Genomic DNA, 20,354 nt, shown 5'->3' on the forward strand with positions numbered 1-20,354 from the left:
AGACTAAACGGCTTCAGCCTGGTGGTCGTGGGCCTGCCACATGTTGTAGTTTTGGTGAAATGATTAAAGAATGGGGAGGGGTGAACTTAAGATATGCCAGTGACATCACTATATGACGAACACAGTCCCAATAAATATTATTTAGTTTGCACAGACATTTTATTGCTTTGCCATTTTAATATTTGCTTAGGCTATATTTGCTTTTGATACATTTACATTTTAATAGCAATTAGTAATTAATCCCAAACCAAGTAAGATCATCTTGGAGATATGTTAAATGTTGAATATATGTTTTAATTATGTTTATGTAAAATTAAATAAAAAGCTTTTAATATATTAATTTAAAAAAATGTATATAGTTAACACATATAATTTCTCCACATGCTTTTTTTGACAAGTTTTGTCTCCTGAAATCACTGTGATTTGAACGACAATTTCAATACCATTACACCTGTCAGAATATGCGATTCAAATGAAAAATTTGCTTTTGTATTCATGGAGATTCTCACAACTATAGGCTACTCGGAGTCCACTCTGGACAAGACGAGCGCATTCTTCCTCCGAGACGAGTCCGCGCGCACTCCAGTTAGGCTACTGCAGCAGCGCTCGCTGCGGTCCGTCACCCGTGGATTTACCGATCTGCCGTTTACACTAGCCTGCTGCAGGGGCAGAAATGCACTTTATCTACATAATAAAGACATCAGACTTAAAACTAAAACTATTGTGAATTATAGATCATATTTGATAAGTACTTTTCGTGACCCAATCGACTGAAGTAGCCTAAGATGAGGGGAAGTTAAGCCGACGCCCCTCCGTATCCGAGCTGTCATCTGGGGTGGCAAATGGGGTGGCAAAGCTATTTTTTAGGGTGGCAGCTGCCACCCCGTGCCACCCTTGTGGCCACGCCCCTGAAATGATCACAGATGGCAGATTTCCATCCAGTAATCAGTGCAGTGTAAAAAATTAAATTTTTTCATTCAGTTGAATGTAGTCTGCATAAAGAGTATCAGAATTTTCTTTAAGTGTTTTCTCTTTGTGCTTTTTCCTTGCCTGCACACTTTTACACTTCTCAGGGTAGATCACCTCCCTGCACTCTGATTGGCCTTTAGTCGTCATGGTGATCACTCTGGGAACTGTGCCAGAACTGCCAAACTGCCATTTACTTTAGCTTTAGCCTTAGCCTTAGCTTACAACGATGGGATATTTGGATAGATATAGTTCAAATTTATAGTTTTATTGTTGTTGTATGCCAATTAAAGCTCACCTGTCTGTTTTTCATTTGGAGATCTCTGTTGTAGGATTTTTTTTTAGCTGTAGTCGATTTAATTAGTCCTTTCAGGTTTTGGAGGGAAAATGCAGGTAGCTCATACAGTGATGTTCCGGTAGCCAGATGCTAATCCCGTTATTAAATAGTTATTTTTCATTCATTCAAAAAAAGTAAAAAAATAAATACAATTATGTTCACTTTCATTTTTACAAATCTATACAATTGGCCAAAACATGGTTGTTCATATTTACAAAGCCATACAAATAGCTGTGATTACCTTTCTAGAAATTATTTTCAAATGCTGTTTTCAGGCAAAATGTCTATCACTGTTCATGTTCATTTTCACAAATCTATACAAGAGGGAAGAATATGGAAGTTTATACAAATTGCTTATTACCAATAACTTGCATCAATATTTTCAGTAGCCTCTATCAAAAGCTCCTGCTTACTTGTTGTGAATTATGCTCTGGTGCACATATTAACAATTCAACCATGAGGCATTTTTGAAGTAATTAATGTGTATATCATAATTCTTTAGTTAAACTTGGCAGCACCTCATCATTCTGGTTCGGTCTTCAGTGTGTAAAGCCAAGATGCACAGACCACACTAGGTCAAGCCTCACTTGTTCATTCACTTATTTTGGACAACGTTAATTTGCTTTTATTAAGTAGCACTTTGGTGATATCCTACATTCCAGAAAATGTAGTTCTAAAGATCCACTTCTCTCAACAATTTGTCTACTTGTATTTTCAGCTGATATTTCATTTATGGAAATGCAGATTGTTTATGCAGTGTTGAGGAATGTGAAAGAACACCCATGATCATTTGTACTGTGATAACTTATTTTGCTTTTGTAAGCCAATAATTTTGAGATCAGTCAATAAATGCTTCTGGTATTGACTTATATGCTGCCCCTGTCTTTATGTTGTTGATGGACATTTCTTTTTAAAAATGTGTCCTGTTTAGCTATTTTACATCACACAACATTGGATTAATGTAAGTAATGAATAAGTGGAATAGTTAACTGCAGAGCCATGTCATTTTTGCTTATGAAGGCTCCTGGATGCTAATTTCTTATATCGCTTTCCACCTGTAATTTATGTAGCTAGAGGGGAAATCTGTACCCATTGAATGGGTCACCTTAATCATTATCAGAAAAATTGCCCCCCCCTGAGAATTTTTTCAGGAGCCGCCACTGCAATGTCCCAAATGAGAACAAAAATGATTCACTGAGTTACAATGAAAAATCAGTAGAAAGAAATTCAGTAGAGGCTAATGTAAAAAGGAAATACAAACAAGGCATTAGCGTACCCATAGACTTCATCTTAATACATGCTAATATCATTCACCGCATTTTTACATAAACACTCACAGTATTTTATGAATTTCTAACTAGGATTAAGGACATGTAGAACAATTTAAAGCAATAGAATTCTCACATTTTCAGACATATAACACTTATTACACTTATTGACTAATTTTGACACAAATTTAACATAGCCTACAACTCTTCTGAACACATATTTAATGCAGTTTATGAGCATCTTGTGTGAAATTGGATATTTACCCAAAGAAATCTCAAACAATTAACAAAACAGTGAGCTCTCTTGCACAACATTTGTTTTCATGTCTTTAACAGGAGGGAGTGCTAGAAAGCAGGAATTGCAAAACTCTGGTGTCACAACACTCCGGTCTTAAAGGGGCCACATCCAATTTATGACTAGAGTTAAATTACATAAAATGTCTCCACTTGGCAACAATACATTTAAGTGTTTGTTATAAAAAAAAAGGTAACCAAAACGCATGTAAAAACTGCAACAGTTGTAAAATTAGTCTAATAGATTCCTCCTATAGATTATTTAATATAAACTATAACATATTTATACATTTTATATCAAAATACCACAGTTTTACTGCTGTAAAATCATTATACATTTTAGTCAGGGTTATGATGTGTAATTTGAAAAACCTGACCTTTCTTTTCCTCCTCAGTGCTGTCGGGGCTGTTGAGCAGTGTTTAAAACAAAAAAATTCTCAGTAAAAATCAAATAGGTAGCATACATTTTGTCATCTGCACTGTGATTTTGAGGGATGTCGGGTGTCTCATTTGCGTAAGTAGTCTGCTCTGTGTTCTCCTCCCAGATTGACGCACGCAAGCTCCAGTAATGCAGTAGAATGAACCAGAGCATATCACTTCACGTGCGCAAGTGATTCTGTGATGGCTCATGCCACGCTCATGTGAAAATCAGGTTTTAATCAAGCAGCACAAATGTGCCTTTCTGATAAGAAGCATATTTCGCACATGCAAAGCGCTGAAAATGGGATATATTAAATTTCATCCACTCAAAACCTGGGCAGTTGATCTGAAAGATGCATTTGCGCTGCAGCTGTAGCGGCTGAGTTCCAAACAAAAAACATCTGGGGCTAGACCAAAATCATTCGGCTTGAGCCATGAATGTTTTGCCAAAGCGACACCTCTGTCTTCAGCATGTCACAGAAGGCTTCATCCACAACTTGCATTAATGCAAAGAAACGTTTGATGCATCAATTATATATATATATATATATATATATATATATATATATATATATATATATATATATTTTTTTTTTTTTTTTTTTTGTTTTTTTTTGTTTTTGAGTGAAATAAACTCTTTATTAACCGTTTACCAACATTTAAAAAGAACATTGCCACTCTGGAACAGTTGAAGTGTCTTTGTTCACGTTTTCAGTTATGTTCCGCAAAAACTTTTGTTATTTTTCGATGTATTTTTTTGCTCCTTAGAACATTTTCTGTACCTGATTTTACATTCATAATGCAAAAACACATGAGATGGCAACAAATATCACACAATATGACTGCTCTGTCTTCTATCAAAACAGTGAAATTCAGTAACGTTTGATTGATAGGGAGTGTTGTCTGGCAAAAAGGTTTCAAAATGCTTCATTCCGGAAGCTGTGTACTTTATCAGTATATGTTATCTCCCATTTTTGCCAAAACAGAGAGAGAGAGAGAGAGAGAGAGAGAGAGCGAGCAAGAGCCATTACTGTGTTGACTGAACTTTCAGAGCTGTTTTTTTCCTCTTTGTTCTGAAAGAAATCAATGTGAGCAGAGAGCCTGCTAATTGTATCAGTGTTTTTAGGTCTGTGATATTAAGACAATATGGGCGCCATGAATATTTCATGTTTTCCATTTCTCTCTTGTCACCCCTAAGCGCTTTCACACTTGTCTTATATCATACATCCGGTGGAGTTGAAAATATTTTCATTTTGAGTCACAGCATATGCTGATCTGAACCCCAAGGGCCAATTGACACATTCTCATACACCTGTAAATGCAACAGATGTTCTGATGAGTCAGACCTTTTCCTCACTCTCATGCAAGGGTTAGTTTTGGTTTGACAGTTGGTAGGGACGTATTACAAGGACTATTTTGGTATAGGGTAATAAGGACATTTTACAAGGACAATTACTAGTACTATTTTTATCATGAACATCTAATTTTATTTTCTATATTATATATTATATTATAGACAGGATTTTCCTGTCTACCCTGATTTTTCTACAATGTACAAAATAAAACATGTAAACTTATGCTATCCATTGTGTGCAGAAAATATGAAATATTGGTTAAAGGAATATTTCACCCAAAATTGAAAATTATCTTATAATTTACTCACCCTCATGCCATTCCAGAGGTGTATGATTTTTTTTGAAATTTTTTTCTGCAGAACACAAGATTTTTAGAAGAATATTTCAGCTCTGTTGGTCCATACAATGCAAGTGAATGGTGGCCAGAAATCTAACAGAAAAACTTGACTGCACGATCATAATTTCAAGCTTGATTACACTTCCAAGTGCTTGACGCAAGTGCATAGTGATAAATGGTGCTGTAGGAAGTGTATTCAAGTTTGAAATCAGGATCGCCAAGAAAATTTAAGATTTAAAATTTAAAAAGGAATTAAATTTTGGTTTGTTCTCACCCAAAACCATTTGGATCACTTCAGATCAGTACTTTTATGATGCATTATGAGATATTTGGACCTTCTGAGTTCTGGCCACCATTTACTTGCTTTACAGAGGTCACAAAATCTTCTCAAAATCTTTGTATTCTGCAGAAGAAAAAAATCATACACATTTGAAATGGAATAAAGGTGAGTAAATAATGAGAGTTTCATTACTGGGTAAACTATTCCTTTAAAACGGTAAATATCATTGTACTGATATAGACTGAGATTATTTTTTAGATGACTCATTTTGATGAGCTGCTTGCTCGACTCTCTCACACATGCCTATGTCCTCACAGAAACACACACATACTAGATGTGTGCCTAATACTTTCTAATCCCTGTATCATTATAAACTTTACAAATAAATACATTAAAAGCATACCACACTTTTGACGTAGTCGCTCAAATTCAAAGGTGTCTTCCTCAACAGGGCGCCTACCGCCATAAAAGCAAAATCTTCCATTTGGCTGCTTACAAAAGTCAGGATGTTTTTTTTTTAAATTAGTCTTAGATCAGAAACATTTGTACACGAAAGGTATGCTTGTTTACATCCTTTAGTTTAAAGGATTGGACCTAAGATACAAAAAGCCCTAATACGGTAATCACAAACTACTGTGATTTATGCATCATTAACAGTGCTGAGAAAATTAACAGGTGACAACACCTTTTATCCGCATCTTAATAGTTCATTTACACAGTAATAAAAGATGCTGAGAATTTTTTGTAATCATTAAACAAATATAAAAACAAATTAAATCATTTTCTATGTGGTAAAATGCCCAAATGTTGGTCAGGACATTTTCGATTGTCTTAAAGTTAATAGATTTTCTGCTGGATATACAGTATATATATATATATATATATATATATATATATATATATATATATATATATATATTTTAGGGCTGTCAATCGTTATTTTTTTTTATCAAATTAATTACATGGTGTTCAGCTAAATTAATCGCGATTAATCGCAGTTACAAATATTTGCTGAGAAAGCCCCTCATATAACAATAATTCAATATATAAAGATTATGCATATTATTATCAATATATAATTAATTATACATAGTTCCCCGTCTGTCGCTCTCTCGACATTGTGTCGGAGAAGCGACACTAGGGGTCTCTCTTGAGTGCCGAATATGCCTCTGATCTATGAAAAAAGGCCAATGAGAAGTTGGCAGACAGTATTTGTTACACACCCATTCCTGTTCCTCTGACGCTGCCTGCTGTTGGATCTACGCCGCATTGCAGCGGCTTTCTCCTTCTCTGCACGGTAGTGCAGTTTGCCCCTGGGCGCTTCGACAGCGCAGTTAAGAGTTATTTTCTCTAAAAGAGCAAATACACAGCTGGCGTTGCACGTCCTTTTCAGGTTGTGTCTTTTTAAAGACGTGTTTCCGCCTCTGTGTAGTTTCTGGATGCGGTTCATTTCTCCCCACCTCTGACGGTCATAAAAGCTGCCTTGCCTGCCTGGGCTGCGATTACACGCAGACACACTCTCTCAGTTTAAGTGTAGACTAAGACTCATCTATTTAGCCAGGCATACACCTAATTTATCCTCCAACCCACAATTAGGCTGCTTTAGTTGGGTCTGCCGGAACCAGAAACCAGAAACATTGAGCATGATCTCTAACTCTGCAATAAATTAAATGGCATCTACGCTTACATATTTTTATTTGTTTCCCTGTGTGAACCTCGGGACTCCTATCCTGAGGTCACCAGAACCGGCTGGATCCAGCACCATTCCTGCTTCATGTTGGACTCCACTGCTACATGTCGCAGAATGATGATGACTAAATGCAGCCGGTGCCAGCCAAACATCACTTCAATCTATTATGACGGACTTCAGAGGATGAAATGATGCCAACTCCAACCTGCATCACCTCGGTCTATTTATGGAATACGATCTTGAAATGAAATGCTTAGACTAACTATTGCCAACAAAAGCCTTCATCAGCCAATTAACAAGGACAGCTGCATCTATGTGAACTTCTGCAATTAATCAAGATGGACTTCAAAGACTTTGGTCATTAATCTTAAGGTTCAAACACAATCGATGTTTAATCACTGACCCTTAACACTTAGTTTAATAATTTTAAACCATGATTTTACCTATACATAATTAATATTTACATTACATTCATAATGTTAGCCAGAGGGGAACTGGCCCCCACAGTGAGTCTGGTTTCTCCCAAGGTTATTTTTCTCCATTAATCTATATCTTTTGGAGTTTTGTGTTCCTTGCCACAGTCGCCTACAGCTTGCTCACTGGGGTTATTAATACAATTATCATTTAATTATTTTTAAACACTATTAAAAATCGTATTTTATCTAAATTACACAATGATGATTAATCGACTTTATAGACATTACAGTTTTATCGTCTGTTAATGCTGATATTCTGTAAAGCTGCTTTGAAAAGATGTGTGTTGTGAAAGACGCTATACAAATAAACTTGACTTGACTTGACTTGACACGCAGGCAGCTTACAGCCCCCCCTCCGGGAAGAGAACCTTCAGTTAAATGGTAACTAAACTTTTTTTAGTTAATGATCTGTAAGCCTGGGGCTTTATTAGTACTGGTCATTGATTCAAGTAATTTTTTTGACATTTGTGTATAAAGTGTTTTAATTCTACAATATATGGTGTAAAAACGTCTGAGTGCTGCCCTCTTCAGGTTGAACGGTGGCTACTGCAGTTGAATTTTCCTATTGGCTGTTGCGGTACTTCGTGACGTAAGCGGTGACAGCTGACGTAAGCAGGTTCCAGCTCACCACGCCAGATTCATGTACATGTCATCTTGCGACCGTGTGAGGAATAATAATAACATAGAGTCTGACAGCAGCTGTCAATTAATCCGTCACTCACGAGTCTCAGGTGCAACCCCCGCTCAGCCCGCTCTCGGTTCGTTCCCTCTATCCCCGCCGGGGTCTGCCCACTTTTCCTGCATTTTCAAATATTTCTAGTGGGTGGAGTCAGACTCTGAGCAGGTGTTTAGTTACCCTTTAAAGGTTTTTTTTTGCACATTTTTCAATAATAGTGCAATTTCCTCTTTCTGGGTCACCTGGCCCGCAAATGCCGTTCTCACGGCACTCTGCCAACACACCTCAACATTCCCGGCATGCTGGACGCGGACCCTCCGCCCCACGACTGTTCGCTGGCCGGCCGGTTCTGACGAGTCCAGAGGACGCCGCTACAGGACCTCCTCCTCAGTCACTAACCTGTCCCCTGCCGGGTGTGCGGAGCAAGGTAAGTGCTTCGAGTCTTTTCTCAGCACTAGAGCCTCGGACGCGTCCTCGCCTCCTGACGCCGTACTAACTGCTCTGCCCCGCCGCTCCGCCCCACCGGGTACGTCAAAAGTAATCGTCCATTAGTGCCCCTAGCACAAAGCTTGGATGCGTGTCTTTCACTTCCCAATCTGTCACGCTAGCTGGCCAGGACCATCCGACTCGGTTACGCAATTCAGTTTGCCAGGCCTCCGCCCTTCGTGGGCATCCGCTTTACCGCAATACACGCCAAATATGCCAAATCCCTGCATGTGGAAATCGTCTCTTACTCAAAGACGCGATAGAGCCTGTCCCTCCAACCAAGATGAAGACGGGTCCCTACAGCCCTTACTTCATCATACCCAAGGAAGCGCAGCGGCTTATGACCGATCTTGAACTTGTGAGTTTTTCAACTGGGCTTTGCACAAACTCCCGTTCAAAATGCTCACGCAAGTACACATCTAAATTTGCATTCCGCATCTAGATATATATATATATATATATATATATATATATATATATATATATATATATATATATATATATATACATACACAGTTGAAGTCAGAAGTTTACATACACCTAGGTTGAAGTCATTAAAAAACTAATTTAACAAGTCCACAGATTTAATATTAGCAAACTATAGTTTTAGCAAGTCATTTAGGACATCTACTTTGTGCATGACACAACAAATTTTTACAACAATTGTTTACAGGCAGATTGTTTACATTTTAATTGACTATATCACAGTTCCAGTGGGTCACAAGTTTACCTACACTTGCATACAAGTTAATTGTGCCTTTAAGCAGCTTGGAAAATTCCAAAAAATGCCTTTACACAATTAGCCAATTAGCTTTTGATAGGAGGTGTATTAAATTGGAGGTGTACCTGTGGATTAATTTTAAGGCCTACCTTCAAACTCTGTGCCTCTATGCTTGAAAATCTAAATAAATCAGCCAAGACCTCAGAAAAACATTGTGGACCTCCACAAGTCTGGTTCATCTTTGGGAGCAATTTCCAAATGCCTGAATGTACCATGTTCATGGTACATTCGTACGCAAGTTTAAACACCACGGGACCACGTAGCCATCATACCATTCAGGAAGGAGATGCATTCTGATGAACATAGTTTGGTGCAAAATGTGAAAATCAATCCCAAAACAACAGCAAAGGACCTTGTGAATATGCTGGATGTAGACAAGTATCTATATTCACAGTAAAATGAGTTCTATATTGACATAACCTTAAAGGCTGCTCAGGAAGGAAGAAGCCAATGTTCCAAAACTGCCATAAAAAGCCAGACTACTGTTTGCAAGTGAACATGGGTACAGAGATCTTACTTTTTGGAGAAATTTCTTCTGGTCTAATGAAACAAAAATTGAAATTTTTAGCCATAATGACCATCATTATATTTGGAGGAAAAAGGGTGAGGCTTTCAAGCCAAAGAACACCATCCCAACCATGAAGCATGATGTTGTGGTGGTCTTTTGCTGCAGGATGAACTGGTGCAGTTTACAAAATAGATGGCATATGAGGAAGGAAAATCATGTCGATATATTAAAGCAACATCTCAAGATATCAGCCATGAAATTAAAGTTTGGTCGCAAATGGGTCTTCCAAAGGGACAATGACCCCCATGCATACCCCCAAAGTCAAAGGAGTGGCCATCACAAAGCCCTGACCTCAATCTTATAGAAAATTTGTGGGCACAACCAAAGAAGCATGTGCAAGCAAGGAGGTCTACAAACCTGACGCAGTTCCACCAGTTCTGTCTGGAGGAATGGGACAAAATTCCAGCAACTTGTTGATGCTTATGTAAAGCTACCCAATAAGTTAAACAATTACAAAAATACTGACAAATTAAATTAACTGACAAAATACTGACAAATTGTATATACACTTCTGACTTAATGGGAATGTGATGAAAGAAATAAAAGCTGTTTTATTTATTCTGACTATTATTCTGACATTTCAAATTCCTAAAATAAAGTAGTTATCTTAACTGACCTAAGACAGGGAATGTTTTCTACAATTTAAAGTCAGTAAAATTTGGCCAAAGTGTATGTAAACTTCTGACTTCAACTGTATATAAATATATATATATATATATATATATATATATATATATATATATATATATATATATATATATAAACTCAGGAAAAAGAAACGTCCCTTTTTCAGGACACTGTATTTTAAAGATAATTTTGTAAAAATCCAAATATCTTTACAGATCTTTCACAGGGTTGGTGGTTCGAATCCCGGCTCACACGACTCCACATGCCGAAGTGTCTTTGGGCAAGACACTGAACCCCAAGTTGCTCCCAATGGCAGGCTAGCACCTTACATAGCAGCTCTGCTGCCATTGGTGTATGAATGTGTGTGTGAATGGGTGAATGAGTCAACAGCGTAAAGCACTTTGAATACCGATAAGGTTAAAAAGGCGCTATATAAGTGCAGACCATTTACTATTTACTTAGCAACAGCATAATAACAACCTGGCAACCACATACTGTAGCAATGTGCATAGTAAGCACATACTGTAGCATAAATATGCTACAAAGCAAATATTACACTTTAGCAACCACAAGAAAACTATTTTTTTAGGCAAAGACCATCCATCTTAATAAAATATAAAAATAAATCTTGTTGGACATTTTCATGATTTCTAGTAATTATTAATATGCATCATACCTTGGTTCCCCTTCTGTCACTCACTCAACGTTGTGTCGATGTGTCTTGAGAGCCTCGGTTACCTCTTATCTTTGAGAAAAGGCCAATGAGATTTTGGGAACAGAATCCTTATAAAAGGAGGTAAGCGTGCGTCTGTTCAGACAGATTTTATCTTCGTAGCCTAGCGGTTGTGTTTTAGCGAACTAAGTAAAACCCACTACTGTTCCACTCACCTCTAAAGAGCATACGCTGTTGAAAATACAGCAAATTTTAGCAGATTTTCTGTTCTTCTGCACGCCAGTAAAGACTACACCCCTGAACGCTTTTGACAGCCCTCTAAAAGAGTATTTATTTATGTCTCTTTCGGAACCCCGGAGCTAGATGAGAGTTTGCCCGCTGCATCGGAGAGTGCCTTGGCAGACTCTGAAGCTGAGAACTCGACAGAGCTAGCGCCTATTGATGTGCCGAAGCAACGCTCCCAGATATGATGTCGCCTGCTCACCCCTGACGCGAGGCTCCACCTCCAGGTACGTCACACGTGATCGGCCTCTTAGTGCTCCTTGCCTGGAGCTTGGACGTGTGGCTTCTGCTTTCCAACGCTTTGCGGTGGCTGGCAAGAACCATCCGATTCGGCTACGTGATTCAGTTCCATTTCAGTCGCATTACCTCGGTGCAGGTTGAAAACGCCTCCACCCTGCATGCGGAGATTGTAAACTGCGCAAGGATGCAATAGAGCCTGTCCATCCAGCTGAGATGGAGAAGGATTTCTACAGCCCTTACTCCATCATGCCTAAGAAAGGTGGTGGGTTGCGGCCAATCTTGGACCTGCAAGTTCTGAACTGCGTACACAGACTCACGTTGAAGATGCTGATGCAGAAACGTATTCTGAGATGCGTCCAGCATCAAGATTAGTTTGCGGTGGTGGACCTGAAGGATCTGTACTTTCACGTCTCAATATTACCCCATCACAGACCCTTTCTACGGTTCACATTCGATGGCCCGGAGTATTAGTACAAGGTCCTTTGCTTTGTTCTGTCCCTGTCCCCTCACGTCTTCACGAATGTCACAGAGGCAGCTCTTGCCCCATTAAGGGAAGTGGGCATTCACATACTCAACTACCTCAATGACTGGCTAATCTTAGCACACTCTGGACAGTTGCTCTATGCGCACAGGGACCTGGTGCTCACACACCTCAGCTGTTTAGGGCTTCGGGTCAACTGGGAAAAGAGCAAGCTCTCCCCGGTTCAGAGCATCTCTTTTCTTGGCATGGAGTTCGACAAGCGAACACACACAGTCGGTGCTGAACTGCCTGTGTTCATTCAGACCGGACACAGCGGTTCCACTGAAAACATTTCAGAGGCTCCTGGGGCATATGGCATCCTCAGAAACGGTCGCGCCGCTCGGGTTGATGCATATGAGACCGCTTCAGCACTGGCCTGAGACTCGAGTCCCAAGATAGGCATGGCGCCACAGCACATACCATGTGACCCTCGGCCATTCCTGCCATCACTTATTCAGCCCTTGGAGAGACCTCTGTTTTCTATGGACAGGAGTCCCCCTACAGCAGGTGTTCAGATGCATCGTAGTTACTACGGACACCTCCCCTGCTGGCTCCTCGATGGGGCCCCAGCTGGGTTGGCACATTAACTGCCTTGAGTTTCTGGCTGTATTTCTTGCCCTGTGCAGATTTCTGCCATTGATCCATGGCAAGAACGTGTGATTTGCTCAGACAACACAGCGACATTAGCATATATAAATTGCCAGGGCGGCATTCGCTCTCATCGCATTTTGCAACTCACCTGCCATCTCCTCTTTTGGTGTCAGCAGCAGCTTAGGTCGCTGCACACCACTCATATCCCGGGCAACCTAAACACCACAGCGGATGCGCTGTCACGTCAGGTAAAGCTCAGCGGAAAGCGGAGACTCCACCTTCAGGTGGTCCAGCTGATTTGGGCTCGGTTCGGCAGAGCACAGGTATATCTGTTTGCCTCCTGAGATTCCACCCACTGCCTGCTCTGGTACTCTCTGACAGAAGCCGCCCTTGGCACAGACGTGCTGGCACACAGCTGGCCCCGGGGGCTGCGCAAATATGCGTTTCCCCCGAGTGAGCCTACTTGCACTTGAGTCCTGTGCAAGGTCAGGGAGGATGAGGAACAAGTCATTCTCCCATTCGGCCCCCCACTGGCCCACTCGGTCTTGGCTATCGGATCTCATGCTCCTCGTGACAGCACCTACCTGGCAAATTCCCCTGAGGATGGACCCTCCTTCTCAGGGACAGGGCACCCTCTGGCATCCGCGCAGACCTCTGGAACCTTCATGTCTGGCCCTTGGATGGGATGTGGAAGATCTAAACATCTACCACCAGCCGCCATTGATACGATCGCTCAAGCCAGAGCTCCCTCTACAAAGCAGCTTTATGCCCTAAAGTGGCACTTATTCGCAAATTGGTTTTCTTCCTGATCTGAGGACCCACAGAGGTGGTGGTTTGATGCAAGTATGATTAGGCACCTTTGCATTTGAGGTGGTACTGACAACCCCATGCATGTACTTTTGCACCTGTCCTTAATCACCTTGATGGGTGATGCATAGAGAGAGAGAGTTAAAAGTCCTTGATCATAGTGAAGCAAACGTGTGTAACCCCCTAGAAAAACATTGATACTTCACAAAATGTGTAAAACTCATGATCTTACAGATATTTGGAGACGTTTGCACCAATCTGGTAGGGACTATACATTTTATTCATCAGTCAATAAGATAAATTCTAGAATATATTTTTTAATATTTAAGTCCATCATTTCATCTGTTATGGATTGCTCAATTGGAAACATCTTAGTCTCAGATCACACCCTGGTGAGTTTAGAGGTGCTACCGCATACGAAGAAAAATAAATCATATAGTTGCAGTATTAATGTATCCCTTTAGCAAAATCCTGACTTCCAACAAATGTTAAAGACTGAAATCAATGTTTATATGGAGGCCAACTGGTCCTCAGTATCCTCTGTGGGCGTGGCTTTGGAGGTACTTAAGGCAGTTATTAGGGGTCGGATCATTCATCAAAAAATCCAAAGCACGAGAACTTGTGAAGTTGGAAGGAAATATTAAAAGTGCCGAGGCATGTCGTCTGATGGCCTCAGAGAATTAACCTGATATAAATATAGATATGATAATATTTTGTCACGTAAGGTGGAGTTTTGGCTATTCAGGGCAAGACAGTCATACTTTGAGTAGGGGGACAAAGCAGGAAAACTTTTAGCTAGATATGTAAAGCAGAGAGAGTCTTTTTCTACCATTTCCAAATCTGCTGGTGGTAAAATTTGTACCTCAGCCATTGATATTAATAATGATTTTAAAGCGTTCTATCTTGATAGATTCACATCTTCGTATACTGATGAAGATATTAGAAAATTTGCAGAACCATTCGAATTCCCTAAATTGACAACTGAGCAAAACAATTATCTTCTGAGATAACCTTGGAGGAGCTTGATGAGGGCCAGATGGTTTTGCCGCTGAGTTTTTCAAATCTTATGCTACAGAACTGGCTCCACTTTTGTTAGAAGTTTATACAGAATCATTAAAGAGTGGAAAGCTTCCGCAAACCATGACGCAAGCCCGGATCAGTTTGATTCTTAAAAAGCGAGTGTAAAATTTACCATCCAATTTCCCTGATCCAGTTAGATGTAAAAATTTTGGCTAACAGATTAAGTAAAGTTATGACATCTCTTATACATATAGATCAGGTAGGGTTTATTCGAGGTCATAGCACTTCTGATAACTTTAGGCGTCTCATCAATATCATGAGGTCAGTAATGAATGATCAATCTCCAGACGCTGCCATCTCACGGCGTTTGTTATGATAGATTGGGATTATCTTTTTAATATTTTGTAAATGTATGTGTTCGGGAATACTTTTATTGATTGGATTAAGTTCAGATTATTTTACTCTAGATAGGGGCACTCGGCTGGGTTGCCTTTTTTCCCCATTGTTGTTCTGTGTTGCTCTGGAACCATTAGCAGTCACGATAAGTAAGGAAGATGATTTTCCAAGGGTGATTGCAGGAGGTGTGGCGCATAAGCTTCTGCTTTACGCAGATGACATTTTATTATTTGTCTCTGACCCTTCTAGATCTATGCCTTGCCTCCACAGAATTATTCATTCCTTTTCCAAGTTCTCAGGATACAAAGTAAATTGGTCTAAATCCAAAGCTTTGGCTTTGACGGCGTACTACCTGATAACGGCTTTTTCAGCAAACAGTGCATTAAGTATTTGGGAATTTTATTCCAAGCAAACTTGTCAGATTTAGTCAGAGTTATTTTTGATCCCTTAATAAAAAGGTTTTTGAACTATGTGGACAGGTGGGCTTCATAACATTTATCGATGACTGGGAAGCTTAATGTTATTAAAATGAATTGTCATTTTACAGTCTCTCCCTGTAGATGTTCCCCTCTCTTATTTAAAGCAATTTGATAGCATAGCAAAGTTCTTCATTTGGAACGGTAAGCATCCCAGGTTCAATAAGTTACAAAAGCAGATTGACAAAGGTGGGTTAGGCCTACCCAAGATTTTTTTTTATTATTATGCATTCGGTCTCAGACATTTGGCTCATTAGTCGCTTCCACCTGAGAGAGAACCTCTATGGTTTTGTATTGAAAAGGATGTTCTTGCCCCTATCTCACCACTGCAAAGCCTTTCAATCAAACTAACAAGAGAGGTTAAGATACACCCCGTTATTTTGCATTTGCACTCAGTATGGACAAAGGTGTCCAGAGTGTTTAATTCAGATATTTATCTAAATGTTGCCTCAAGCTTATGGCTAAACCCCAAACTATGCATTAGAGTGGATTGGGAGGGGTGTTAATACACTTGGTGACCTATATGAGAGTGGTGTTCTGAGATCATTTGAAAATTTGGTTCAATATTTTGGGATCCCCAGATCTCAGTTATTTAGGTATTTACAGCTGTGCCACTTGCTTTGTTCTATTTTTGGGAGTAGCATACACCCTCCTAAAGCAGTAAATACTCTGGGAGAGATGATCACTGCTTTTGGAAAATGTCATGAGGTATCAGTGTATTATTACTCCTTGCTAATTAAGTGTCTGGTGGACGGAGTCACTCTCAAGAGATTATGGGAGAAAGATTTACATTGGAAATTGGAGGAGGGAGAATGGGCTAAGATTTAAAAAAACATAAAAACAAGGGTACGCTTTTTAAAATGTAAGATTTTGCATTGGTTCTATTGTACCCCTTCTAAATTGTATAGGCTTGGTCTTAAAGACACACCCACCTGCTGGCGATGCCGATCAGTGGATGGAGACAACACCCATGAATTTTGGGGGTGTTGTAAGATCCAAGAATTTTGGCTGAAGGTGCAAAGTTTTGTATGTGATGTGTTGAACACTCAAATCTCATTCTGCCCAAGACTCTGTAATTTGGGAGATGGGGAGGTCATACATTTGGAGGATAAGTACATAAAAAAATTGGGTTTTGACCAGTGTGATGATTGGTAGGCAGGTTATTTTGAGGGAATGGAAGTCGGATGGAGCACCCTCATTCTCCGAGTGATGCACGGAGATGGGAAGGGTGGCTGACTTCAAGGAGGGGTCAAGCAGAAGGGAATTAGGGATTTTTTCAAAAAGAAATGGGGCAATTACTTAGCATTTTGGGGGAATCTCGAGGAGGGGTGGTGGAGGGAGTAATTGAGAGTTTTTCTCTTTTTTTCTAATTATACTTGATTATTGTATTTTGTTGTTGTTTTAATTTTGTGTTTTTTTATGTGTGTGTCTATATTCTATTGACCACAGGGGTGTTCATGGGGGGGTTTAGTGGGGGTTTAATGTTAAAAGTGATATATATATAGTTTTTTTCTTTGTATTAATTTATGAATCAATAAAAATGTTAATAACAAAAACGCTATGTAATATATATTGGCCACATTTGCATGGGCATGTCTACTTGAGTACATAGAATACTACATGATGTGACTTCATTTGACAAAAATTTTTGTACAAATTTACCTGTAGTATTGTACAGTATCTGCAGATATAGTCATTCTTCTTGATGCACCCCTGAATTATGTCTCTTGAACACCAGCTCAAAGGTGATAGATCAAGGTGTAATCACAGTCACTGTGTGTCATATACATTGAAGACTGTCAGTCTGGTGGCGGCAAAGCCTCAATTGGACTGGGAAGGAGTGTGACGAGGAGGAGGGCGTGGCCGGGCCGTGATGGAGCACAGTTGACGCTGAATCAGCTGATCAGTGAGAGAGAGAGATGCATGCGGCCGCGTTGCATGTGTGTCCATATCCTTATATTATTTGCTGTTTTAAGATAATTTATATCATTAAAGTATAACTTATAAATCCCTGTTCAGCCGGTTCTCGTCTCCACCTTGCCCATCCTTATACGGTTACAATATAATTTTGGGTTCCATTGAAGAAAGAACGTCATATGTGGTTGGAACCACAAAATGCAGAGTAAATAATTTTGGGAGAGCTTTTCATTTAACATTACAATGCTACTAAAATGCAGTCAACATTTTGCTTTGTGTAAAACTGTACATGGAAATCCACAAATTACATTTCGTCTATGGCTTGTCATTAATATATTGGGACTTTGTATTAAGATAGTTGGTACAATAGCACTAAAGATAGTTAAGGAACAGAGAAAGACAGCAAGGGTGGAATAATGGATTTCCACACCATAGAGAACATCTCCTGCCAAGCAGACATAATGACATATTTATGGCAGCACTTATTATTCTCATAGATCTATATGGCACTTACTCCGTTTTTACTGGCACCCAGTGGCTCACTGCTGCTCTAAACATTGTAAGAATAACCCCTCGGCCATCCTTTGGGGAAGACTGAGCAGCTCTCATTAAGATCAAGAGTTATTTCTTTACAGAATTGCATTCCCTGACAGAGCTCGACAGATGCATCATATGATTCGATCAACGATCTTAGAGTTTGGCTAATAGTTTGTAACTAGCAGGAGATAATGACATGGGCAGGTCTGATCTAGTTCAGCAATGACACCCACAGAACAGATTTGTGGTCCAATTACTAATGAATAGAGGATGAATTAAAGTTGAGTTGTTACATGTTTGTGCCACTAACGTAACCAAATCAAATTGCAAAAATAATCACTGTCTTCAGACAGATTCCAGAAAACTCCCGCTGTCTTCCATTGATGGTACACAACAGATAATCCTAAATATGAACAATTTTTATTAAAAATTAATCTTATGGTTGTCTCCTACTTTTTTTTTTATATATTGCCAGGTGCTTCTCATGACCACAAATATAGGTGGGGCAGATCTTGCTCTGAGTGCTTCAGGTTTCATATAACCACTAGGTTATTATTATTATTCACTTCGTTCAACTCATTATTCAAACACAAACACACTGACAAAATGTGTGGTGTCCTTGCATTTTTCCACCACAAAGCAGCACTCTTAGAACATAATGTTGATTCTAATATTATAAAAAAGAACACTTTATATTAGAATGTTGAAGATCAAATTTTAAACCAAATTATATTTTATAATTTTAAGTTGTTGTCTACCCCATGGAGTAGAGGAGGAGAAAGCTATGATAAAATAGCTATCTACATAAACAGAACTAGCTACATGTGAAGTACCAATAAAAGCTAAATGCTTATAGTAATAATCACTGTAAGATTCAAGCAGTAAATAGGTTTGCAGTAGAAATGTTTAAAATCACATACACGTACACTACTGAATACACCCCACTGTCCCCTTGCAAAATAAGAATGAGTAATATGGGAGTAAATATGGGAAACATAAAATTGTATTCAGTTCAGTGAAACAAAGAGCTAAGGCTTTTTGACATACAGTTTTTCATCATGCAATACACACAATGTCTTAATAATCATAGCCTACCCTTGTCTTTTGATTAAACTATTTTTATGTTTGGCTTGTCAGGACCAAGTTGTTTGTTGACCAATTTGTCTTATATTTACAATAGAACAATGCTGATACACACAAGTTTATCTATCACACTCACCAAAGTTACCTTTGGTTTGGCACTATGTTTATGAGCTGATTTATTTCTGCCCCAATGCATCTCAATGTGGGCTCATTGCAGTATCATAATTGACTACAGATTTTCATTGAAAAATGAGGGGCACTGTGGGTTTGGGAGTGCAGCAAATTCTGCGTGTATATCTATATCAAGCACAGTGTAAGGTATATTTCAGCTACATTACGACTTAAAAATAGAAAAAAGAATAGGCCTTTTTTCTATTTTTGTAAATACAAAATACAAACATCAGCATTTTGAACACATTACGGGTTAACAATGTAAATTTTTAGCAGTTTATAGATTGGATCCATGTTATCAAATGGATGAATTTTTTAGGTGGGGCTCTGCCCTACCAGCCTATATGGACGAACCGTGCCTGCATATTGCGCAGGATCAAAACTGGTACATGACTAATAAAATACTAATTGTAATATCCAAAGGCAGGAATAGAGATGCATTTTTTGAGACACATCAGACCCCCCCCCCCCCCGCCCTTTACACCTGACATTATCATGTTTGTATCCGGATAGAATCTGGATTTTCTTTAGTTGCATTTTCAATTTATAATTCAATGCTCCTTCAGTGTGATCAGATACGATCCAATTGCACTTACCGTGCAATACGGAAACTGGCACTCACTTATTTGCAAAAGTTTCTTTAACCTAAAATGTCCATTCTTTTAGAAAAAAAATAAAAATAAAAATAAAAATAAATTATGTTTAAAAAAAAACCAATAATAATTCAAAACCCTTTCCATCATTTTGACAGATTGTCTTTTCATGAGTCATCATATTTGCCCAGTTATGACTTAACAGGTTGCACATATCACCACAACCTAATTTAAGCTGCAGTGAGTCTAATTAACATGGGCGGTGAGCAGCTGTTGTGGCAGACAGCAAGGGAGTTAATCAAATAAATTCTGCCCAGTACTGAAGTCTCATTGTGGAGAATTTGCAGGCATTTAGGAAGAATTTGCAGGCACTTGTGTTTATCGCATTCATTCTCAGACACATGCAGTGGCCAAATTTAATTGGTGTATCTATTCTGATAAGTGCACTCTTTATGAGGAGGACATTTGCCTTGCATGCTAATTATGG

At 39.1% G+C, this 20,354-nt stretch overlaps 1 pseudogene; it reads right to left on the bottom strand.

Annotated features, from left to right (window-relative positions):
• Positions 1-518: 518 nt before the first annotated feature.
• The window catches only part of LOC127623605 (zona pellucida sperm-binding protein 3-like), a 31,436-nt pseudogene continuing 11,600 nt past the window's right edge, over positions 519-20,354 (bottom strand).

Source organism: Xyrauchen texanus, chromosome 30 (genome assembly GCF_025860055.1).
Source record: "Xyrauchen texanus isolate HMW12.3.18 chromosome 30, RBS_HiC_50CHRs, whole genome shotgun sequence".
NCBI classification, from domain to species: domain Eukaryota; kingdom Metazoa; phylum Chordata; class Actinopteri; order Cypriniformes; family Catostomidae; genus Xyrauchen; species Xyrauchen texanus.